The sequence below is a fragment of the Accipiter gentilis genome, chromosome 30 (genome assembly GCF_929443795.1).
Source record: "Accipiter gentilis chromosome 30, bAccGen1.1, whole genome shotgun sequence".
NCBI lineage: Eukaryota > Metazoa > Chordata > Aves > Accipitriformes > Accipitridae > Astur > Astur gentilis.
Window position 1 is genome coordinate 11,854,237 of NC_064909.1, and position 25,821 is coordinate 11,880,057.

The window sequence follows — 25,821 nt, forward strand, 5'->3', positions numbered from 1 at the left end:
ATTAACACATGTACACGTCGTTCAACTGTACTATCATGCAAAACTGGAAAGACCTGAATGAGACCCCTATTTTCCTTTCAAAATGTTAAAAAAAATTAAACAAAGGATTATCCTCACTATACAATACAGAAGCAGACATTCTGAGGGCAATAGGAAATCCAGGCAGCACCTGAGAGCAGTACCAGCCTAGTGTTGCATATCAGGTAGAGCCAAGGTCCTGGTACAAGTCAGACATTCCAGAGAGAGAAGAAAAAGTAAGTCACATATGACAGTACATGGGAATTCACCAGCTGAGTTTGGAGATGTTGTTCCTTTGGCTAGTGGGTAGTTCAAGGACATTGCAGCTCTCTTCAGCTATAATGCCTGAAAATATCAATGCTTTTAGGGCTCATTGATAAAAGTCATTGCAGAAAACCAGCTGAAGGTTACCTTATCAGATGTTTTTAAACTCCATGACTCAGAAAGGCACACAGGCACTCTAGAAAATCCCTTTTCCCTCCATCAGTAGATTTACTTAATGGCACAGGCTATCCCTTATTTATATAACAGATAAGTAAATTTAAGTTAAGCAGTGAAGCGCCCCAGCAGACTAAACCCCAACAGAAAAGAGCAGCAGAGTCAACCATATAGCGGGCGGTGGAAGAGAACCTTTATTTCTCTAAGGACGCTTTCCACTTGAACTTCTACTGACATTTTGTCCACTGTGATGCTGACAAAAAAAAAAAGTGAGAGAGAGATCTAAAGGTGTTATCATATACGATCAAAAGACAAAAAAGAAAAGTCAAGAAGCTCATGCAACCCATATTCCCACTGGGGAAATAGCCTTTTTAGTATTAGAATTGTTTGTACTTTGAAATGGAAATCCCAACATCTGCAAGTGTATGCAGCTGATGTAGAGTTCACTCCTGGATGGGCAAGTGCCAGGTACTAACAGGGCATGAGAACAGGTTTTGGCTCCATGAACGGAAACATAAACCTCCTATGTGTAAAAATGATTCCTAATGATCTCAAAGGCCTCCTGGTTTAGTATGGAAGATGAGTGCCACTGTTTTCTTTAGAATGAATCCCACGTATTTCATATCACAGTCCTGGCACAGGGCTGCAAAGATGAAATCATTCCTTGACCATCACTGTGGGCACGCCTGCTCTGATCTGCAGTGCTATGCGGGGGCACACAAATACTGGAAATGGTGTAACTGCATTATTACTGTGCTCTGCACAGGCTTTTATACCCTGGTTCTCAGCAAGACTAATTATTCTAAAAGAAGCATCATACTACTGCAATTATCCTGCTTCAAAAACCTGAGTTACATCATTTAGGACACTGTGCTTCACTATTCAGGCACATCCATGCAGCTTTATTTTTTGCAACAGATTTTTTGGGAGGTGGGGGGAGGGACCGGACACAGGACAGGAAATTAACAGGAATAACCTCAGAGATCATGAACAAGGCAAAAGACTTAAATGCAACAGAAATAGGGAGTAGGCACTGAAGGTGTCAAAAATCACATGCTCCTGATTCTGACTATTTACCTGACACACTGAATGGCTTACCCACATAATCCTCTCTCTGCAGCAGGTAAAGGTAAAGGTGTGGGAACTTCCTTTTTCCTTTGCTAGCAGTATTAACTGAGCAACGTGGGGAAGAGAGACTATGGGAGGAATTTATTTCTCATCTCTGTCATCAATAAATTACTAAGGCAGCTTTCAGGACTCCTAGAGAGTGTTTGAAACATATACCCCCTTGGTGGGCTCCTCCGGATGGGCTAGCTTACATGCTGCCCTCGTGCATAAGGCTGCAGTCTTTCTATAGGAGAAGAACTGACTTTTTAAATAAAATATACAAGTTTCCCCTGTAACACAGCCTCCTATTCTGAGCTCCAAAGAAAGGCAGCACACCGTTTTATAGTCCGTAAGGAAAACTGTGGGCGTAAGACTCAAAGGTTACCTTTCAAGAACAGGATCCTACATATATTACTAGTATTATTACAAGTATAGAGCCTGTAGAGAGAGGGTAAAACTCCCAAAGAAATGAACTAGTCATCCCCATTACAGTTTGTGCTAAACATCTGAAGTAAATCAGTAGTGTATACAAAACTTGCCTGACCATAGGACTAGCAATGAATCTGGAAATCAGTGCAAGTTCATCAAATGCTTGGTACATCACGCAGACCAACTTGTGGGTGAAACTGAAATGGATTTAAATCCAACTCTTCCCTTCCTGGGAAAGAATTTACAGTAGTAAATATTATTTAATGTCCCTAATAAGGAGACATTGACAAATAATAAAAAAAATAGCATTTACTCAGTGACTTGGAAATTAGCAGAGCAGCCTTAGTCATTTTCACTCTCATGAGTTAATCAGACGTTTTTCCAACTTTTCCATATATGCCTGTTCTTTCCTTCTGTGCCCAGCAAAATTACAAGCTACTTCTGAATGTGATGGTTAATCACACTTTTGTTACATTTCAGCAATAGATGGAGAACAATTAGATTTGCAGCTGATAAAAAGGGGGAGGGGAGGAAAATATAAGAAAGAAGGAAAGAAGGAAAGAAGGAAAGAAGGAAGGAAGGAAGGAAGGAAGGAAAGAAAAGAAAAGCTGTCGCCTCTTCAGCCAAATGACTCAGAGATGGTACATCATCATCTTCAGAAACCAAACAATTTGTGAAATCTTCAAAAATTTCAATGATGTAAGCTAACTGCTTGAAGGATGGTTTTAATCTCAGGTAAAATAATCTGGTTTAAGTACACCTGAGTACTAAGCCATCCACCATCTTGAAGTTTATAATTTAAAAAGTCTAACATTCATGTAAGCTTTCCCTTAAAGAAATTTGCCTTACCTTTCTAATCGTCTCTCTGGTCTTTACCTTGGTACTGAGACAGATGTCATAGAAGGCAACTGAATGTATTTCACTGGGATGTGTAGGCCATATCCTTCATTATTACAGAAACAAAAATATGCTTGTTTTGATCTAACTATGTGTATTTAAAGAATCACCAGCAGAACATAAAATGAAGCAGAGAGGTCTATTTAAGGCCTGGGTGTTCCAGCTATTTTTACCGAAGCTGCCACGGGTTTCAATGGGAATGTTGGATGCTGAATGGTGAAAGGAAACAGCTCCCAGACCGGAGTTAACCCAGATCTGTGTACAAAGAAAAAGATGCTCACCCTATGGAAAGCGTATGCAAGCTGAATTGCATATGTTAAATTAAAGACATCTGCACTTTGGCAGAATTTAGACAATGACTCACATTTAATTATGTAAAAATTTCAAACGGGGCAAACTCCACTGTAGTGACTCACATTAGTGCTACCACATGATCTTCTGATAACTACATCAGTATATAACTCATGTCTCTGCTGCATAGAGTTTCTACAGAGAGAATGACATATTACCTGACTAGCATTAAAAGGACTCCATGTTCCCAGCAATGACTGGTACATTAAGTAATGCTTCAGAAAGTAGCACATAGTACACCGAGGGTTTTTTTTCCCTTGACACAAAACTACACATCTTCTAATGACAATAACTCACTGTCATTCAAAAATCAATTTTCTGTTTGTGTTTGATTTCTTTAAATTTATAGGGTTGTGGGGAAAGATTCCAGAAGTAGAAACTTACATAATTTCCTTTTTCCAAGAGGAATTATGGTGCTGCAGACCTCCTTAGGCTTCCAATCCAAGACGCTCCCACTCTGACCTTACATGAGTGGTAAACACACCCTCAATACCTTCAAGCACAAAACCTTCTGCTTAGGTCTGGCAGTAAGGGTACCAGGCATTTTCTCATGTTTTGCTTCACAGACATTCTTGGACTTTTCCCTGCTACATCCTGCACTTTTCAACATAGGTTTGGTTTGCTTGGTTTTGTTGTGGACTACCAGAATGAATTGATTATGTGTCTTACGTCAGGCTAACAGGACTGATGACCTTGAAATGTCCACTGTGAAGAAAAGCTATCCTGCATTATTTGCCTCAGACTTTAAAAAGTAGCAAAACACTGTATCACTTCCTTCAACCTTGTTAAGAAAAGGGAAGGGTCCTTTGCTGATCCATATCACGTCCTTCTTCTGAGCTCTGAGAGTTGCTGCGTTTGTATCCTGGAGTACCATCGCATTACGCTCCCATTAAACATTTGAAAAATGGATGTCCACTACAAGGCTTTCTAAACACCATTTTCAGGCTTACTGAACATGCTGACAGGACCCTTAAGTAACAAAGGGATATACAAAAGGTGTTTTCACTACAAAAGGAATGTATTAATGCAACAAATATGGCCTTTGTTAATACCAGATGCTGACTATAGGTGTGAGTGAGGAGTATGATGAATGGGATGATGAGGAGAAAGCAATCTTAATTGTGCAATTAGTTGTGTTATGTTTGTGCAATGTTTTTCATAACAATTACAGGCCTGGTAGACTAGTGATCCAAAATGATAGCCTTTGAAAGGAGTTCAAACAGCTAGGAAAGTCACTGTACCTTTTGAGCAACTACTTTAGAAGGCTAATGAAAAATGTAAATGATCTCAAGTGGCCTTTGTATGGCTGAAGCAAGATGTTGGGCTTCAATGCACAAGTGCAGTATGCTTTCTCCAGCTGAGAGTAGCAAGAAGTAGTAAATGTAGAGAATGCCCCGAGGGAATGCCCCAAGCTAGTGCAGTGCTAAAAGGTATGGGAGTAAAGTCTGGCCTCGGAGTGACAGAGCTGGTAGGAAGTGATTGAAGGTGTTGGGACCAGTGTGTGTAATGGGCTGGATCAAAAAACAATGAGCAAGAGGAGAGGAGCCATGGTTTGTTCCTTTTCCTTCCTAGCATCTACCAAAGAGAAAAAAGCATCCTGATTGTTCTACACCCTCTCATTCTACCTTTCCTTTATTTTATTTTTCAAAGCACAATTTAACTTCTTTTTCTAAGGTTTCACATAAAAGTTAGATTTAAAATTGGAATCCAGATTAAAGCTCACTGTTACAACTGTTCCTAGGGGTAGAGGTAAACTGCCCAGAATGTGATAACAACATGGGTGTTGAGTGATGCTCTGCTCGTAATCGACACATCTGAGCACATAAGAGTTCATTTCATCCTCGATATCACCCTAGGGATCCACACCAGTCACAGCTGCTGCAGAGAGGTATAAGACATACTGCCCCATTGGCTCCACGGTTATTCAATTCATGGGTTAGCACCACTGGGGAGCAGGAGAGGTGCCTTCATAGGCCACTCAAAGGTGTTAAATTGGCACACATCATAGCTGCCCTGGTCCTTCTCCCAGAGAAGTTGGGTCCTTTGGAACATGCTATCCACCAAGACAAAACATTCCACTGACATTTGAATAGCAGGCTAATGAACATGAAGAAGTAAAAAAAAAAAAAAAAAAAAAAGAGTGGAGAGACAAGGTAAGACCTGTACCCAAACGGTTATTTATACAGGATACCTTTAGGTCAGACTCTCCATTGCCTTTCAAATGTGACATTAGAATACCCTGGGAATTCTGTTTTTAAATAGTCCACTCATCCCTTACTCCAATAAATAAATAGTTAGCGTATAGTGCTGCTAAGTCAAGCTGTTTAGCAAAGACATTTACTTCTGCACAGAAACTCAGCCCCCGTGGTGCAGAAGAGCACAGTAGTGTGCTGTGACCCAGCCCTCAGCCAAGAGGATGAAGAAGACATCAGAACAAAACAACAGGGCAGAGACCATTTTTGCTATACCCCAGGAAAAGCAGCCACCCAGTTCATTGGCTTTAATGTTTTGACCAGAAGTGGGAATCGTTTTTTAAAGGCTATTTTATCCAGTGAGATAAGAAAAAGGGTATTACATGACTTTGCGCTCTGGATGCTGTTTGTAGAGAAGCCTTAAGTCACAGCCGGACTCCTACAAATTATTTACTATTGCAGACTGATATTGAATATACAACTTGAGGCAGAATCACAGAGACCAGGTTTGTATGTACACAGAACTAAGCTTCACATTCAGTCACATCTCTTCCAACTGACTGCAAGCATCTCTACAGTAAATATCCAAGGCTCAAACACCCCTTCGAAATTCATTAGCAAGCACAGCAAACAGCAGTGCTGAAAATAGCATCTTTCCATTCAGTGCAATGAGACCTACCCCACTATATTATATGTTCAAAGAGGGAAGGGCAATCCTCTTCTAAACCTAGCTTCTCATGAACCTGAATCCAATCACACGTTCCCTTTGTAACAGCCATCTCTCTTGGTGCTGCTCTACAAAATCTACATCGTATCACCACCACCTTAAAGGTCGGCTGTAATATTTCAATAAATAGAGAAACCGTGGTTTCCTTAAACCACTTGTATTCCTCTTGCTGCAGTCATTTTGGCTGTCTTCTATTGGTCCTGCTTAGCTCACTTTCATATGAATGTCAGATTTTGCATTTGCTGTGTGCTGTCATCTAGACTCCCGCTGTAAAACAGTTTGTTTTTCCCCCAGTTGGTGCACCAGATTAAGCATCCCCCCGCTCCAGAACAGAGTGTAATTAAAGATCATGGGAAAATAACACACACACACACACTGGTCATAAAGTTAGAAAATTTCAGGTTTGGTTCAGCTTTCCAATTTTACATGCTCCACTTCACTTCTGTATATAAAGAGAAATATAAATGGCTTTAGTCACTGGATATCTATTAACTCCTTGTGCATCAGATCCTGTGAAGCAGAGATGACAGCAAGATCCACAGAAGCTTATGAGAAAGGACCCACGCCTCAAAAAATAACACCCAATTCACCAAAAATGAAGCCTTTTGCCCAAATGGTTCTCTCTCTGCTTACTGCACAATGGTTATGAAACATAAGCCAGAACTGTCTCTATGTTCATAGTGTACAGGAAAATGTTTCATCATCTAGGTGAAATTTTTCATCTGAGAAGCCTGCCAGGATGATCACTTTGATAGTGCCGCAGAAGAACCACTTGGATCTGCAAAGGCCAGTGCTGGAGGTGCAGTGCCACAGCTGGTTTAAAGCCGAGGTTGTTTTGTACATCCCCACCTCAGCAGTGGCACCTCCACCTCAGGTTTGCTGGTGGTAGGTTGGAAATAACTGAGACCTTACTGTCTGTGGCTGTGGGGCCAAATGTCACCAGAAGAGAAATTAACTGCTGCTTAATTAAAAAAAGGAAATAAAAATTAAAAAGCTTAAACTGCTTCTACAGCAGGGATAAAAATATCATCAAATTGTCATTTCTCATCACAAGAGTAAGCAGGAGGCAACTGTTGATATTCAGTGTCTCCTGAAAAGTTCTGGAAAGGCAAAAACCCACCAGGTGATCTTCCACTGTGAAGGCAGGTGGCAGTGGGAAGGCAACTCAGGATCCACATCCCAAAGTCTACCATGGCTAAATCATATTCCTATTTGCCTCCTTTTTTAAAAGGAGAGAGAAAGTAACAGAGGTCACTGAGAAAGAAGCTGTTCATGCCACATCGTTTGACACATGGTATCACACAGACAGAATTTATGACTTATCCAACCTGTACAACATTGTCTGTGGCAGATTTCTAGGAAATAAACCCAGATATTGTGATGCTTACTTAACTACAAAATTCCTCCCTCTCCCTCAGATAGGGAATAAAGTAGATGTTCACCTTTACTGATGTTCTACTGTAATTATTTTTTATGGCAATTCTCCTCCATTACTTAGAGGATCATAATGGAATAAATAGAAAAATGAGCTCAAGCCTGAGTATTCTGCGTTGTAATCTAAATTAAACTAGTATTACAAATTTGTTTACATATCTCAGTTGAGCTATGCAGTTTCAAAAGTTACTTGCTGAACGTAAACATGTCTCCTGATGCTACATTACCCACTATATGCAGTAAAATATATTCTAATGTAATACAATAAAACTGAAAAACCAATAAATGTTCCTATTTATTGAGAAATTGGACAAAAAATAGCTTATTGTCAGTTTTTAAAGACTGAAAATCAATAGATGATGAAAGGTTGTATTTTTTGTTACCATTAGACTGTTGACTCTAGCAATAAGTGAGATATGGATTACAAGTGGGGAAGTAAAGAACTTGTGAGGTATACAATTTGGAGCTTCTTGGGTTTCTCAGAAACTCAACGCTGAGTATTTGTGCAGCAGCGGCCATCTTGGCACCACTGTTAATGGGCCTCAAGAGCATAGCTCCTCCATTTTGTTGACAAAGCCAGCTTTAAGTGTCTTCCTGTCTTTAAGAGCATTTCTAATTTAAGGGGGCTCTTAATCAGACTTGCATCTGCTAAGGATCATGAGTAAAGGAGATCCAGCTTTCACATATATTCATATCCTGCCAATCAAAAAAAATAATCCTCAGACAACATGATGAAACTCCAGCTATTGCTGTCTCACCTCTCATGGGCCTGGATTGAGTCCACACAGCTGAGCTCCAGAGTGGGTTCCCCGGGTCTGGCCCCCAGGCCCTGTGCAGTCCTCACATAACAACAAACATAGCCCCACGCTGGATGGAAATTACATTGAATCGGATGTCCAGTTTGCAAAGACCTTTAGCTCTCACGCATTTCTGAGCCTGCTGTCCTTCCTCACATGTGTAAGGTTTTTGACATCTGGGCCCTGAGTGCAGAGGTCCCATTTGAGTCTGCCATCTACACGTGGCTGAGTTTTACCCTGAAGATATGGGCGGAGGGAGGTCTGGAAAACACAGATTTTAAGCACCTGTTTTCCCAGTAGAATTTATGCATGGGAGTCAGTTTAAAACCTGAATTTCTATATTCATTAAACAAAAAGCGCACAACCGTGCAGAGGCTGCGAAGGCATTCTTGTCTCATAGTGCAAACACATTAAAATGGAATACTAAAAAAAAATATGCAGTGATAAAAAACACTGAGCTAAACATAAACACTGCATCCAGAGTCCTTAAATAGTGATCTGTGCCAAAGTTTTTCCAAGTGAACCAGTACGTATGACCATTACATATAAACCCAAATATAGATGTTCTACCCTGACTATATTTCTAAACTCTGTAACAGAGTTTGAAAGGATGCCAATTATAATAGGGAGTTAGGGCTGCTTTTAGGATTTATATTCTCTTTGTACATTTCATAATCACACAGCAGCTCAAATCTGAGAGTAAGGCAGTAAAAGCCTATACTGCCTTCAGATACGCAAATGTACTTCCCTGTAAAAGTGGACAGTGACCACTGGGCCTGCACGTGACAGAGAACTAGTAAAGCCAGCTCATGACCTTGTGCAGTACCTGATTTTACAAGTGCACAGAGGTGTGCAATTGTAAGTCTACAAAAAGAAAAAGTCCCAAGACCTTGAACGAGCTGACAGTGTGCAGAAATGGCCACCCTACTGCTGGCCCTAGTCCTGCACTTCCATAATGTGAAACTTTTGCTTCAAACTGAGGAAAACACAGAGATCAGTGATTTTCGTACCATGGTTTCTTCTGTTTTCTCAGGTAGAAAGCTAGCTAGCTATTTGTAAAAAGGGGGCTGTTACCACATATGCATAATCACATACCAAAAAAAGATTCATGTTGTTCCTGTAAGCTTTTGCTTAAGTATACCATGGAAAATAACTTTGATGAAATAATTTGCCCAGAGCACTGCTTGTCTGGAAGATTTCTATAATTTAACTGCAGTTCTGTAAATAATTTGGTGATAGACAGGCCATCAGCATAATTTGGTGCTAGACCCATGCAACATTAAGGAAATGGCCAGCAGGCCAAAAATTAAATCTCAGCTGGGTCCTAGTATGTACAATGCACATTAAAAAACAGTCCAAATCTATTCTTTTTTGGAATCTGGTTATTCAGTTTAAAGGAAGACACTGAATTTTGCTTTGGGAATTAACACAAAGAAATGTCATGCTTCCTCTCAGTGAAGAAAAGATCACCTACATATGGTTAATCCTGCAGATCTCCATAAAGACATACAGAATTTTCACATGATAACAACCCAAACTACTATGACATCACAATTATATAGCACAGCATTTTGTACTGCTGCTGAACTACCAGTAACTTTCACCAAAGTCTCTCAGTTCTCCTGTGTTGTTACCCTATAAAATAGCAAAAGCTACTGCCCTGATTTTTAGTCAAGCCTTAACTGAGACCGCAAGATAAGAGGTACAAAATTGTATGCATGGTACATTGCACCTTTAATCATCTACCTACCTGAAATACTCAAGCAAGTAGTTAGACATCTAAATGTTCCAACTACGGGTTTAAAATAAATGAGTTTTGTAGTACATGACTGTGTCCACATTATTTGAAAATGGGTGTTCACATCCCCTCTCAATCTCAGTATCGCTTCAGCCACAGGCAGATCAGAAAGTCAAAGTTAGTAGCAGAGCCAAGACCAGGCATAAGATTTAGTATTTTGGCTGAAAAAAAGGGGAGAACCAATGACTGCAGGACATTTCCCCTTAATGCTTCATGTCTGAACAATCATTTTTCCATCAGAAATGTCCACAATCAGCATTTCCTTCCTGCATCATCTGATTGTAAACCAAGATGTTCACTGTGGCTGCTGGAAGCCTCCTATGAGTTTTGCCAAATGAGGAAGAAATGGCAGGGAAAATAATACACAAAACAAGGCAACAAAGCCACCCCTCTCAGCTCTACTGAAAAAAAGGCCTCAAGAAGCAGACACATTTATACCTCTTTTTCAACTGAAAAACAGAGAAGGAGGTGAAGTAGATGGGTTAAAAGCCAGCAAAGAGTAGTATTAAAAAAGCCCACCAGGTATTGTTGCAAGAACCTCTAGATAAGCATCTTAAATCAGGGTAAATTACACACCTCATGCTGGTGACTCGGTCATGGGAAATTATGAAGCTACGTGATGTCTCATTTGTTGTGCTGAAAACAAATGTAAATAAATTACTGAGAGAATCTCATTTACATTTAGAAATTCATCCCGATGCATGACATGACTGCTGATGTTTTTTTAAATGACACTTTGAGAAGAAGTGCCACTATTAAAAACAGATCATAGCCACCTTAGCGAGAGCCTGTGCTTGTATGCGTGCACGTGCGTGTGCATATGTGCATGAGTGTGTAAAGGCAGATGTTCTAGAGACATCTTTTGGATCATTGGGAAAAAGGCTTTCTTTTACTGTTTCAGAATCAAAATGGTGGTGTCAGAAGACAAAACCATCAATCTGTATTCTTCTGTGTATTTTTCCCCCTCCAGAGTGGGAAACAGAAAGACAACATTATGGATTGGCTGCTGCCAGTACAACAGAAAGTGCAAATACTAAAATCGTAGGAACAGAAAATAGTGTGGCACGTCTCTCCATCATCAAGTGTAATAAAACTTCCCCTTAGATACACACACAAAAAGCCTTTTGCTAAGCTTTTATCTCCCCCCTCCAAGTCTCACATTTTAAGCTGTCACTGAAACAATTGAGAAGGATATCCAGGAAGCCATAAGATGGAGAGCAAGTTGAACCGTGGTTAGCTAAGCAGCATACATTCAGGCAAATATCCAAATGCTTTAGGAGCTGTCATTCTCCATCCCGCGTGGGAAGGCTGCGAAGAGACGGACTTGTTCGTATCATGATTGCTCTTATTATTACAGCAGTGAAAACACTGCATACTAATGGATGTGTTTTCAGAAAGAAGACTGTTAGATGGCTTTTTAGACTCTGTGCCTGGCTGTCTGGGCTTCAGTATCCGACACTGCCTCTCCCTCTCTTTGCTTCCCAAACAGAACTCTGAAAAAAAAGTTTATAACATGAGTGTGAAATAAAACATATTTCCAAATGGGGGCATGACAGTGTTCTACAACCCCACATACGGCAGCATATTTACATAAGCCTGCATAGGTCAGAGAGTTTATTTGTTAAGGGACAAATAAGCAGGCCATGAAATAATTATTTTTCATTGTGCCCTGCCAAACCTATCCAGCCAAAGGCTAAATTGAGCTGCTATTGTGATTATTTGAACTGTGGAGCCAAAAGTCTTCACTGCAAAGCATCCCAGCTGTCCTAAATTTTATTCTGATGGCTAGTTTTCACGCTAGCTTGAAACTTGCCAAAAATGCTCCACAAAATAGGCAGGCGGAAGGCTTGCTTTATCCAGACCTACATCAATTACTGATTTAGAGCTGTTCTGAGAACTTGATTATTAACAAATCACTTCCCGAAATTGTTATGACAAGATTCACATATGCAAATGGCAAGCTGCTCATATGTACACAGCTAGCAAAAGAAATTAATACAAAGGTTCCCAGATTTATTTATGGTTATTTCCTATTGTGCTTTACTGCAAATTAGCCACTAAAATATTAAAAGAGAGAGATCCAGCTGCAGCACCACAGCTTTGACATACGGTGACATGGGAACACCCTGGCCATAACTGCTCAGCACGCTCCTGCCTTTGCCCACCTCCCTGCGGAAAAGGATGTACCAGTGCTTTCTGGCATCAGAGGAAGCAAAACCACCACGGTGGTTCCCAAGCTGCAGATCTGGTCAGCACACCAAGGGGCAGGTAGGATTACCCCAGGAACAGCCCAGATCACAGGCTTGGGAGGATATTTCATACTTTAAACAAGGTTGACGGTGGAGGAGGGGGAACAACAAATATATTTTTTTAAACCTCCTGCTTCAAAGCTTAAATTAATCCCTAATAATGAAAGATTAGGATGAGAATGTGTAGAGAGAAGATTATCCCATGTCTGCCCATTGTGAGGCTCTTAGAGCTTTCCTTGAGGCGCCTGAGGTTGGTCATTGCTAGAGACAGAACAGGAGGCTAGAAGGATCTCAGGAGCAATTAATTTCATACTTTCTGCATTTCTGTTTAAATAACTAAGACACAAACAAAAGACAATAAGGCTAATTGTTTTGAAGGCAGCAGACTTATAAATAAATGAAACGCCCATCATTTGGTATCAGGTACATCATTTGGTATCGCAACCCCGATGAGACAAGTGCACCTCGCTGCAGCTGCCCTCCTTCTCCTCCACACCTCCTACTATTTTTTATCCTGTTTGTAATTTCACTGTAATATCCTCAGGGCAGCAACCACTCCACATTTACACATGAATTAGAACAACACCTCGCACAATGGCATACCAGTCCTGATTGGACCTGGACTGCTCCTGGGAATGCTGCTGGGAATGCTACTATAAAAAGAGCTCATAAATGTATAGAGTACAGCACAGTAACACACACACACATACCTTTTATCACAGTTAACATCGCTGGAGCGTTAACTCTTTGTTTTCCCAATAAAACTGCAGATCATTTCATTTATTTCTAAGCCCCAAGATGGCTGTAGGATGTGTAGCTAAGATCCAGCACACCTTCACCAGCGTACTCTGTGAAGTTAGGTGTTTACTATGGATGCCTATATTTACTGTTTAACAACATGACAGAAGTGTTATGGAGTCTCATTACAGATGTAGAAGCGTTAAGTTGAATCTTGCTTAGGATTTGGATGGAAGCTACGTGATCCAGCTACAAGCTGGGGACATTCAGGCTGAGGAACCAAATGAACCCACAGCAGTGTCAGCCACATCATCCCTGTGCACCCCTTACAGACCGACTGTGTCTTAACCTGATTAGCCCAAATTCCCTTCTAATTTCCTTCCTTCCTTGGGAAAGGCTTTTTACCTTTGAGCTAGTATTTTAATACATTCTGGAATTTGAAATTTTGCATATAATAAACTAGCTATTTTCTGGTACTTCAGATATAAACAACTCCAATACATAATTGCAACTTAGTGTGGAACTGAAAATACAACAAGTAAAAAGATTTGAAAATCTTTATCAAAATAGTTCCATTTTTCCTAACAATTCTGACACATTAATTATTTTGTAGGACTTTTTTTCCCGAAGGACTACAAATGGCCAACGTGGTTTACAAAGAGCAAAAAGAAAAGGAAAGGGGTGTGTGCAGGTACAGTGGCAAATCAACAAATTACATGAGTACATGCATAAATTCAGGCACCTGAGCCCTCTTCAAGGTCAAGTTCCATGTTGTAGTCACTCATTCCAATATTTAAAATCTAGAAAAAATGAAAGAAGGAGCCAGAATATAAAATATATATAAAAAAAAATCTTAATTAGAATAAAATGGCCACTTTGCCAGGCCTGTATTCTACGTTTGCATGGCATCAGAAGTTCACCTTAAAAACCTACCATACTGACTACAGCTGTTAGCAGTCATATTAAACTCTCTCTCTGAAAAAAACTACAAATGACTTTTTGTTGTCTACCAGTTGACGGACCTCTTATTTACCAGATTAAAAATTCTACACCATCAAATTCTGTGGAAAATCCAAGATCATAATATCTTTTTCTCTGGCTCCTAATGGGTTGGTAGCATTATAGGGCCTTCATGTGCTTTTCCACGAAACCTTATGCTCAATGCAAATTTTGTCTGTGACATAACTAGGGAGAGTTTCTGTCTCATAGAACGTGACCCTCATTGTTGGACATTCTCAGTCTGAGCACTTCAGCTTCTCTATGAACTTTCCCGCAGCTCATGACTTAACTCTCATTTCTTTTGCCCAGTGCACCCACGGCTCTAACCAAAGCAAACTCTACCCAGCGTCACACTTCCATTCAATGGGAGGAAGGACCATTCAGGAATGATCTTCTTACTTCTACGAAGACAGTAAGAGACCATGGTCTATATGGAATATGCTATTGACAACTCTGCACACACTCAGTCATAGTCAGATATGTGACAAAGTCCAATGAAATCCTATTAGGGAATAATACAAATGACAGAGCTTAAAGAATACAGTTAGCTCCTAATTAAACAGCCCATAAATCTGTTCAGAACTTGCAGAATTTATCACCAGAACAGGAATCTCAAGACCTTTTACAGAGTCTCAATTTAACAGACCTGTTGTCCACTGAACCAACAACTCTTTTGCTTACAGATGAGATGTTTCACCAACTTAAGTACTATTAAAAGATGATTATGCACTGAGCTTTCCTGAAATTGTATAACATTTGCATGGTATAACACATACTCTTACTCGTTGACTGCAGTCTGATTCAAAGTGCTATAAATATGTTTGCCCTTTCTGCTAAGCCCGCCTAAGGGATTAGCAACCCCCCAAAAGTTCAGTTGAATATTAACTGCATTAACTTTGCAGACTGTAACATACTGTTACACTCAAACAGCCTACGGTGCAGTATGGATGACTTGCTTAATAAAAAATGTTTTCATGCAAAGCCCTATTGCTAGAAAAAAAGAATTTGCTCTGTCAAAGTGGGTGACCTCTTCCATGTAACTTCATAAAGCAAACAAATAAAAGGGAGATCTTTACAGAGATGTCCGGCGAAACGCTCATCATTCTGTCTGTCAAACCAGATGGACTTCCCTTGGCAACTCAGTACCAGCTCCACTCTACATTAGAAATTAAGTCAGTTCATGATGAAAAAAAAATGTGAAATACAGTAGCAAAGTGTCATTTGCTATAGTAGTATGAACTTAAAAACTAGAAAAGAAGTATGACTGTTTGCTTAATTATTTTGTTAAGTAGTGCTTTGCATGCCAACTCCCATAAAACTCACACGTGCTTAAAGACTTTCCAGCACAAAGTTACATAGCAGTGAAGACAAATAAAAGGAACAGGAAATATTTAAAAGTTGGAAGAGGGAGAGTCAATAGGAGTGTAAAAGGGAGCTGACTTGATAGCTAATGCCAGAAGCCAAGGAAGAGCAGGTTCTCAAACTTCCTAAGTAAAAAGGTTCCAGGCAGAGGCAAAGGGTAACCGGCAGTATCTGATCAAAAGATGGAGAAAGGGAAGGAGAAAGAGGAAAACGAGAATGGCTGGGACAAGTTTCTGAAGGTTACAAGGTAGAGTTGCTTGAAGTATCCAATAGATTGTTAAAATACTTTTAAAGATTAAAAAAACCTCCTTCATTATAATCGCAGTAATATAAAAATGTAGAACGTCTATTATCTGCTGAAAACAGAAATTGCATAATACATTTTCTTTGCTTTTATAAAAAATAAAAAGATGAAACAAACCTTTTCTATGTTGCTGTGGGAACACGCAACAACTCTCAAGAAGACCTTGACACCAAATGCCACAACGAAACCTTTCTCATTCAGTCTTCAATGATCACATATGTATCAATTTGTAAAAATGCACTCTCCCATATGAAGAGTCTTGGGTGTGATCAGAAACCAAATCAAAACTTTAAGAATTAGAAAGCATATTTCTCCATAATGCTGTACACTTACTTGCTTCTGCCATTCACCATCACCGTTACGTTGTCTAGAAACGGAAACCAACAATAGATGTTGGTAATTATGCAAGAACTTAAACTGCAGAGAGCCTCAGACCACAGCATTAAACTGGAATTAAAGCTTTACAAGAACGTTTCACTCCCTGCAATCACCTCCCTCCCTTACACACACACACACTGTACACCTGCTACCCACCAGCCAGATGGGACTGAATTCTCCTGAATCAGATCATGGATTTTTAAGCTCAGCTTGAGTTCAATTGGATTTCAAGACATCAAAACATATTACCATTTCACATTTAAAAAATTACATCAGTGTCCAGGAACTCCTAGTTTCAGTGTTGTTTGCACAATTAAGTATGTATTAAAGTGGGATTATTGCCCCAAATGTACTAATACAAATAAATAAAATGCAGCTTTGCAACAACTTTTAATTTAATTACATATGCTCACTTAATGTGTGTAAAACAGAAACAAGCTGATTTTACATCATCATTGTGTTAAGCAAGATTGGGAATTTAGCTAATCCATAGTGACCAGTAGTGTTTTTTTAAAAGTCCATAAAGGCAATTTAGCAGCCCAAACTCACTTAAACATTGTAGGAACGGGCCCTTAATGCACAGGTATCATAAAATATTAACACATGTTAAGAAAAAGCTGGGAAGCATTATATTCCTAGAGAATTTGCTAAGCTTGCATAATGTAACATTTATCATCAATAAAGTTTCTTCAGCTAAGAGACCTCTAGCTTGTTCTTCAGAAGGAGGTCTCTTTCTCTCTCTTTCTACTCCAGCATCAGAGCTCCACCAAGTCCCTGTTTCCTGCACTTCAGTAGGCTGCTCATAACTGGCAAAGTGACGTTTTTAATCAGGACTGGCCTCCGAACTAGTCTTTCTCTTCCTTTTCCATCGGTCCGGAAACCAATTTGAGACTTGCAGGGGGTTAACAAGTCATCGGCCAGCAGCAAGACATTCTCCGCAGGGACCACAGGCATCTGGAAGCTGCTGCCGGTGGTGTTCCGCCAGAGCCGTGTCTGGCAAGCGCCGGGGCGCAGAAATGCGAGTCCTGCTTGCTTGGCCAGCCTTGGACTGACCTTTAGTCGTAACGGGGAACAGGAGTTTTGTTAGTGAACACAGAGTTCTGGTCTACACATTTTTTAAATTGATTATTTTATTGATGTAAAGTGCCCAGGTGCCCTCATGACAGTCACTAATATAGATTTTGAAAATAAAATTAATTAAGGGCCAGTCTGGACCACCTTTACTGTCATCATGTAGTACCCTTTTCTACAAGTAACAATGCTATCAACCAGCGAGCACAAGTATAGTGTTTTGTAGAGTATTTCATTACATCTGAAAACGCTTGACTATGGAGGTCAAGATCACTGTCACCTATCTATGCGCGCGCGTGCACACACACGTACTCTCTCACTCTTCTCTCCTACCTTCCAAAAGGGGAACAGAAGCACAGAAAACTTAACCGACAAAAGTCCGTGCTGGAGTGCCAGCTGTGCCGCACCAAGCCCTGTCCCTCCAGACCGCAGCGAGAGCGTGGCACGGCGCGAGCCTGAGCGGGAGCAGAGCAGCCTGGCACGCAGGCTAATCTGAATTACACTCATCCAGCCTTTGAAATGGTTCCTCATTAGCTGCGGGTTAATGGAGTCCCAATGAGTAGTGTTATTTTCATCCCCTGCCTACTGAACACAAAATTCATTTGCAAATATCCTGTAAAATACTGCAAAGCAAGCCAAAGAGATATGACAACATAAGAGGCATACTATTTATGGAATGCACTTACCGTCATTTAGAAAAGGAAGCTGACATGAGCAACAGCCTAAATTTAGCAACACATTTAGTTTTTATTCACCAGTCACAATGACAACATTTTAGAAGGCTACCGCACACCTTGTGCGCCGAAAGATTCCACTGAAATCAAGACAGACTTTGATCTGAAAGGAATTCGGGATCAGCTCCTTAATGAATACAACACTGAGTTAAATTAAGGCAATCACCATCTTGACTTTCTATTCCAAGTAGATATAAAATTACATTGATTGCAGGAAATGGTGGCATTCAAACAATATTGCAATGGCCAAAGCCTGAAAGCTAAATTCATTGTCGAGCTAAACTAGGCTTTCAGAGGGCACCATTTGATTTGAGGGAAAAAAGCATCTACAAACCACATATTTTCAATTAACAGTTTAAAAGGCACAGAGTAAGAAAGGAAAAACACTGGTCAATATGCCACATGCCACTCAAAGGAGCAGAGTCTCTGCTTGTAGATACTGTGTATACATATATATACAGGTGGGTGCACGCATGTGGTTTTGGGGGTGGGGGAGTTAAGGCAGGCTGTACTACAGAGGCCAAATTTGAGATCCAGAAAGATGCAATGTATTTCAGAACAACCTGAGAATGCTCTTTTATCCACACTATCTTAATCCAAAAGTAATTTCAACTCAACGTGAAGTTAAACCTAGTTCTCTTGAAAACTCAGAAAAAGAATTAATTCGAACCCTTACCTTTGGCACCTTAAAGACTTTTGGCCATGACTTACCTGTATAAATAGAAAGAACTAATTTACTACAGAAATGCCCATGGGCAAACATGTTCTGGCTAATGAAGTGTTCAGCTTTTGCATGATTAACCAGCTGGTGGGGGTGGTGTAAAAATCACAGGGCATAAAATAATAAGAAAAATTGATTAGCAGCTCTCTTTTAAAGCACTTTATGAAAAATTTCCTTATTTTTGCTCAGCAGTTAGGAAAGTGACTGTACAGAAAGATAGACTCGAATGACTTACCAAGGAGCCAGGCAGAGACTGCACCAAGCACTCACTCCTCCAAGACCTGCATCGCAGAGAGGTTCAAGTGAAAAGCGAGATACTAACCAGCGGCATGGCTGGATTACTTATACAACAGGTCCTCCCACTAGTCATAAAGGTAATTTTCTACTATATTGCGAAAGACGTTATATAAAGTTAAAACTATGACTGTGCTTTGAGTCAGTTCAGTTTCTTCCCCAGAGCTCTACACTTCAGCACCTTAGCTGGTTACAGCTACTCCCGTGAGCCAATTTACGAAGTGCCTCCATACGAGTCAAGGGATTCATACGCTACTTAGAAATAACGCACACATTTAAGTGATGCTACGTAAAGAAGATGGGTATTGCACTCACTAGGGACAAAAATCCCCTTGCCCTTCCCATTCTGTACAAGGGGTTTCTTACAAGCTCACATGCTCTGCCCTCAAAATAGGACCTAATTAGTGTACAAATACTTGGCAGACAGGTCACAAAAATAAATTTATCATTAACTGTCCCCTAAACCAATGCATGTTATCCTGAAGCAGTTTCACTTCATGCACATTTGCTCTAGGTCCCTTCAGCTGGGGTGCAACTGGCATGTAACAGTTTCTATAAGAAGGAGAAATACATAGTTTTATGGCACAGGATTACTGCAGAAATATCAAACAGCTGCTCATATAAAGCATATGCACCAGTAATAAGAAACTGCAAAAATTTAAGCTACAGATAATTTGCAATAGGCCATAGTAATAGTCACAGTCATCTTACCTTCATTACTTCTATGGAAAATGCATGTTTTACACCTGTTTATGGACTTTTAAAAACTGGTTTATAGCTATGTACCACGGGAGAAGCGGGCAGAGGAGCTGCATCTCAGGGATCTGCAATGTGTGCCAGCCCTGCGGATGCAGCCATATCTTCGACGCTGGGACTTCATGGGTTGGGAACCTACATTAACTCTCTTTGGCAATATACAAGCAGTCACCTTACAACCATGGTTGATTTCTAAATGCAACCAGATATTGCCTCCCAGAGTTTCCCCTCTCATGGTATATGATGGTATATGATATACCTCCATATGCCCAGCTACCTGGATATGAATTCAGTTCTTAAACCACGCTGGTATATGTGCATGCTGTGGCTCAAACTACTCAATCATACCATGGAGTTCTTTGTGGGAAGTAACAATTTTACCTGAAGAGAGAGTTATTGTGAGAAGAACCAAAGCAGAACTCTGAAGCCCTTCTTCCTTCTTTCCACAACTCCTCCATTTATCTTAATTACCACTTTCTGAGGAAGACAATATCCCTTTAAATACACCAAAGCAGAGACTTTTCCATGCTGTTTCACTATAGGAGCCAGGCAGATTATCCTGAGAGTGGATCCCTTCACACATATACCATAAACTTCACTTCACCCTAAGATTCACACCAAAGAACCGGTCAGGCTTATGCAGGTTAGATAACTCTACAAATATTCCATAGGTGTCTTCCTTTCTTATCATGTACATCTGAGAAAGCTTGTCACTCACTTCATGGTCAGTCAAGACTTCTGACATCAAAGAGGTTTTTGCATGTCTCTGAGGCATTGCTGGATAGGTGGATCTTTCTACACTTGCATAGTTCTTGCTTTTGAGCCTCCTCTAACCTTTTGGAAACCTTTCTACATATTAACACTTAGGAAAGTGGGCACTGAGCTGACACAAGCAAACAGAAATAGAGGAAAAAAACCACTGGTATGAAGCAACATTTCCCTCAGTACATCAGTTGGGAAAGTGCTATCTCCAGATAGAATTCACAATAAAACAGAAGTTTCCAGTTAAGCAAGAAGTGGTATGTAATTCCACTTGAGTCTAATTTCTATGCTCATATTTGAATCATGAGCAATTTCTAAATTGTCAGGTATTTCTAACTCTGATCAGCTGGGACCCTGACAATGCTGGAGCTTGTAACCTCTGTTTGAAGCTATTTTCAAAGATGGTAACAGCCTAATATGGTTACAGCACAGTTTATTAATTGCAGCTGTACTTGCTAAGAAATTATGCTGTGGACCATCTAAGTAACATCATAATTTTGGCTAGCCTCTTGTTTAAAAAGTAAAATTAAAAAAAAAGCCTTTTTGCAATAGAAAGTGAATGCTTGTTAAAATCATATTGCCTTAAAGGAATTCAGAAACACAGCTACAAGGCACAGCTGTTTTACAGATGGAGAAAACTAATTCTTCAGGCCTGTACGTTGTACTCCAAAAGGTTTATTGAATTAGCTGTTTGTTTACTTATAAGCAATAGCTGTGGAAGAGCCCCCCAGTGAGTATACACTGCGTGCTCCGTAGACGGGTCAAGCACAAGATACAGGCTGCAGACTAGAGGTTTAACTTCAAAGAACATGCATACACAAAGGTATTTAGGTGCCTAATTCTGCTTATATCAACTCTCAGTGAAATTGATAGAGAGTGAGCACCTCTGAGGACACGATCCTTTGACATTAACATGGATTCCTCATCTGGATCCAGGTCTGAGCTTTTTTGGACAACAAAACAGCAGAAAATAAAAACCATTTTGCTCTGTGGCTTCCTTACCCTCTCCTATATTAGAGTTTCTCTAAGGTTGACCATGGTTCCCAGTAGAGGACACAACACCCAAACAGGCCAGTCTAATTAAGTGGAATTTTTTGTACTAATTAGTAACAACAAGAGCATAAAGCAATCAATAGGACACCTTATGCCACTGCTGCTTAAGTCTGCTTTGACTACCTCTGGTTCAGCCATACCCTTGAAGCATATTTGGAGGGTTCTTCCTGCCACCCTCCCATGCAGCATCAATTTTTAGCGAGGATAATCTTTTCCTATTACACTAGAAATTGATAAGCAACATTGTTAACCTACGTGATGAAGCTAAAAATCAGGTGTAAAGAGCATATCAAGGAGCCAAAGGATTTTTTTTTAATAAGGTATTTTGATTACCTCTTGGTATATATTATATACTTGACCAATGAGTAACACAGTATGATATTCACCCTATTGCAAAAAAGTTGCATAAGACTTCTGTAACACACATGTCGCACTCAAGCTTGAGGGGAACCATGCTCTGTCGCTTCATTGTACGTTCAGCAACTTACTGCTAACTTCGTATGAAAAAACAACTCCATGATTTAGTCAAAAGTAATTTTAAACTTCTGAATAACTTCTGAAGGACAGCTGGCAAGAAAGTAGTATGTTTGAAGAAGAGATAAATACAGAAAACCTGTAAACCATATTCTCCAATTGAGAAACCAAACTGCTAAAATTAGTTCCTGGAATTTCTCCTTTGGGTGCCAGTTTGAGTCTTGTTCCAAATGACCACTAAATCACAATCCTCCTGACTTTGAAATACTCCACCACTAGTCAATAAGACCTATTTGCTGATTAGGTGCATGCAACCCCCTCACAAAACATCACATATTTGTCACCTTATTTTTAAAAATGCACTTTTGTTCCAGTGTCCCGAAACTAACTGTACAAACACAAAGAACTCAGATGCCCTCTCAACCCCCATTGGAAGTGACAAGTGAGTCCTTCTAAAATTGCAGACACAGGCTGTCAAGTGCAGGTGTTTGTAAACAAGTTTGGAAATGTTTCTAATTATAAACCCTAAGAGTTAAAATTAGAAGTCCAATCTGCTAGCTTTAAAAAAAGAACTTCCAAAAGGGTTCATCTAAATGAGAGCAACCAGTGATGTTTAATTTAGTTGCAAGAGCAGAATTTCGGTGCAGAGCAGCATACTGCTCTTCATCAAAGTTTCCACTATGAGTTACAGTACATTTCTTTAAAAAAAAAAAAAAAAGGATTTGATAAGAATTTTAATTTGCTGTCATACTATGACACTGTATATTTGAATGTGCAATCTAAAAATACCCTATTCACAGGTCTCCTGCATTTCATATAATTAAGAAGAAGAAAAAAAAAAACCTGTTCCCCAAACTTCTGAATCTGTCTTAGCTGCCAACATCAAAGTTCAGCTTTTACGGGGAACTTCCCACGCTGACCTGCTGAGAACTCAAACCAAACTCCGCTTGAAGAAGCCTCACTCTTCTGGATGAAGTTCTCCCTGATGAGCTCACCTACTGCAAAGCCCGGCTTACCCTGCCCTGGCACAAACTGCCAAGGGATGAAACTGGGGAGGCCAAAATCATCCCAGAGCTCTGGCTGATGCAGATCTCGGGATGCCGCCACTGAACGGGTGGTGTCTCCGTCTTGCCTTCGCCACCCTGGTGCGGAGGTCAGAAACATAGCTCTGAAGAGCCACGTACTTTGACTGACACATCAGACAGAGGTTAGAGGGAGGCTAATCCTGCAGTCCTTGTACACCCCAAATTGCATTTACAATGCACTGTCATAAGACAGTGCAGGCAAAAAAGATGGACTTTACCTCTGCAGTAGCTTTGTGAGACAGCAGAGCTTTTAGAAGACTCAAGGGGAGATGGCACTCTTTTTAGGGGAAAAAAAGGTTCATGCTGGAATCCCTTGATCTTCACATTATTTCTTAAGGGAAACATAACGGCACATTTGAGCACGTCAGAATAGCTTCGGCTGACTGCAGGTAATGTTAAATAATTTCAGAGAGGCTTGACTACGGCCTCACTTCAAGCAAGGGGTAGTGTCTTGCTGCACTGTCCCGAAAAAGCTGGAAGGGGAAATGGATTAAGCAGTGAGGACCTGCTCCAGGAACAAGGTGGGACTGGCCCTGCCCAGCAGACATTCCTCTACTCCCCACCTGCAGCACAGGCAGGGGCTGTGAGGTGCAGGGGAGCAGCAGCTCTTCGGCCCCTGCACAGCCGGCCTCCTCCTCCTCCACTGGGATGTTACATGACAGAGGAAAAGCCCAAACCCATCCTCCTCAAAAACCAGGACGGAAAGTAAGTTGCCCTTGCCCCATCACACTGAGGGAGCTATTTCACATAATAACCACTGGCCAACCCTTCCTTTTTCTTCCCTTCTTTTTCTTTTTCTTTTGTATTCGCTGTGTAAAAATAATAGCAGTTTCCACATTTTTTCCGGACAGCATTTTGGAACTCACTGCCTTCAACAAACACAACCGCACCAGTTTAGTGCCTATCTTGTAGCTAGCAAGCAGGGTGCTGCACGAGGATGAGAATACAAATGTATTTACAAACCGGGAGCCTTGCAAGCGGCCCTTCCCTTGCTGCAAGCCATGGATATAACCTGGAATTGCTTACCAACTGAGCCAAAGCCTTGTGTGTGTGCGTTACTGACGTGAGTAAGGGCTGGAGAAGCCCAGTTCTCCACTTTGGTGAAGGGACCACAGTAAATGGGAGCAGAGGGAGGGCACATCTCACCTGCAGCTGGTTGGTGGTCGCTCCCCCTCTTTTCCTTGGCTTGGGTACCTTGTCCTCCCCTTTCCTGGCTAGTGCAGTGAGAGCTCCCCCTCCTGTTCCAGTCTAACCAGTGTTAGACCTTGTCCTACTGGAAGCGTGGCCTCAGCGAAGAGCAGCTTCAAAGGCAGTCTCTGTGAGCTAGGTTTCCTGCTAGAAACTGGCACCAGAATTAATTCCCTGAGGGGGAAATAGTATAATCTTCCAATTAAAACCTATCTAAATGTATTTCTTTAGTCAATATAGATATCTGTGCACATGCACAGGTTTGTATACACACTCTGACACATATATACTCTCTATATATTGTGTATACACATACATATGCGCGCACACACACAAATAGCATTGCAAGTCTTTAATGCCACTAACCTCATTGCTATTTTAATTCAAAGTAAGTATAAAAATCATTAGTTTCTACAAGCCCATCTAACTTCTGAAGCATCTAAGCTTCTGTGTGTACCTGTACTGTGTTCAGCTGGAAAAAAAATTTTCCTAAATGAATACATATTGTGGCTGTGTTTGCAAATTTTAAAAAATCAGGCTTTTCACTGGGTATATAAATATTTTAATTAACAATATATATGTATTTAGGCGATTCTGCATCAAAGTCTGGGATAGATAGGGCAATTAACCCATTACAGTTTTTCTAAGATATCAGATGAAAGAAAATGCATTTAGGAAATGCTTAATCAGACTTAAGCATTTGAGTGCTAAAATAATTTCAGATAGTGATTTATTTCTAATATTTTCTGCATGCTGAAAATGAAAGCACGAAGAGCAGTGCAATTGCATATATCTTCTACTGAAAATAGCTGAAAAATACTATAGAAGAGTGCCTGCTGGGTTGGTTATAAAAGTAAAGTATAATCCATTAACTGCTAATTAGAAGCATCAGAAGCAGGCTTTGCTGCAATAAGAGCTGGCCCCTAAGTAGATGTTTCTGTAACCATTTAAAGGCACAGGGTTTCTCCAGTTGCTGAGAATGGAGCTTGGATGGTTTCAGCATAAAGGCCATGTGAAAAGAGACGATGGCACTTGGCCATGTTACCCAGCTGTTTTCTAAATATGATGACAGGTGCCATTTTTTCCATTTGATCGTGGAACGTAATACATCTTCAAACAAATTTTCCCCAACTAGTCTGGTGCAGTTACATTTCAGAGATTCAAATATAAGAAATTTTTTTTCTGACAGACATATTGCAGAGTCTTTGGCAGATATTTCATTATCTGCCTTTTTCTCAAAGCTGATTTTTGTTATATGTATTATTTTGCTTTTTACTGCTATTGTAGGAGGGAAGGAATAAGCACTTGGGCAAAGGATTTAATTCTGAAGGAATTTAAAAAAAAAAAACAACAAAACAACACAGGGAAAAAGCTACTGTTTATAATTAGCCTTAATAAATTTGACTTGAAATGAGGAAAGATTCTCTTCCTCTCTGTCCACTACTTCCTAAAGGATGAGAATTAT

At 40.3% G+C, this 25,821-nt stretch overlaps 1 protein-coding gene across 12 annotated transcripts in view; it reads right to left on the bottom strand.

Moving 5' to 3' along the window:
* ESRRG (estrogen related receptor gamma) overlaps positions 1 to 25,821 on the bottom strand; it is a 409,846-nt gene that overhangs the window by 335,693 nt on the left and 48,332 nt on the right. For 4 of the 12 annotated variants that reach the window (XM_049833530.1, XM_049833528.1, XM_049833522.1 and 1 more), the window contains exon 2: positions 18,980 to 19,025. The exons of 7 other annotated variants lie outside the window; for them this stretch is intronic. The gene's annotated coding sequence lies outside the window, so the exon portion shown is untranslated. Of the gene's footprint in view, positions 1 to 18,699; positions 18,735 to 18,979; positions 19,026 to 25,821 lie in introns of all 12 variants that reach the window. One more of the 12 variants, XM_049833529.1, reaches the window with a different exon arrangement.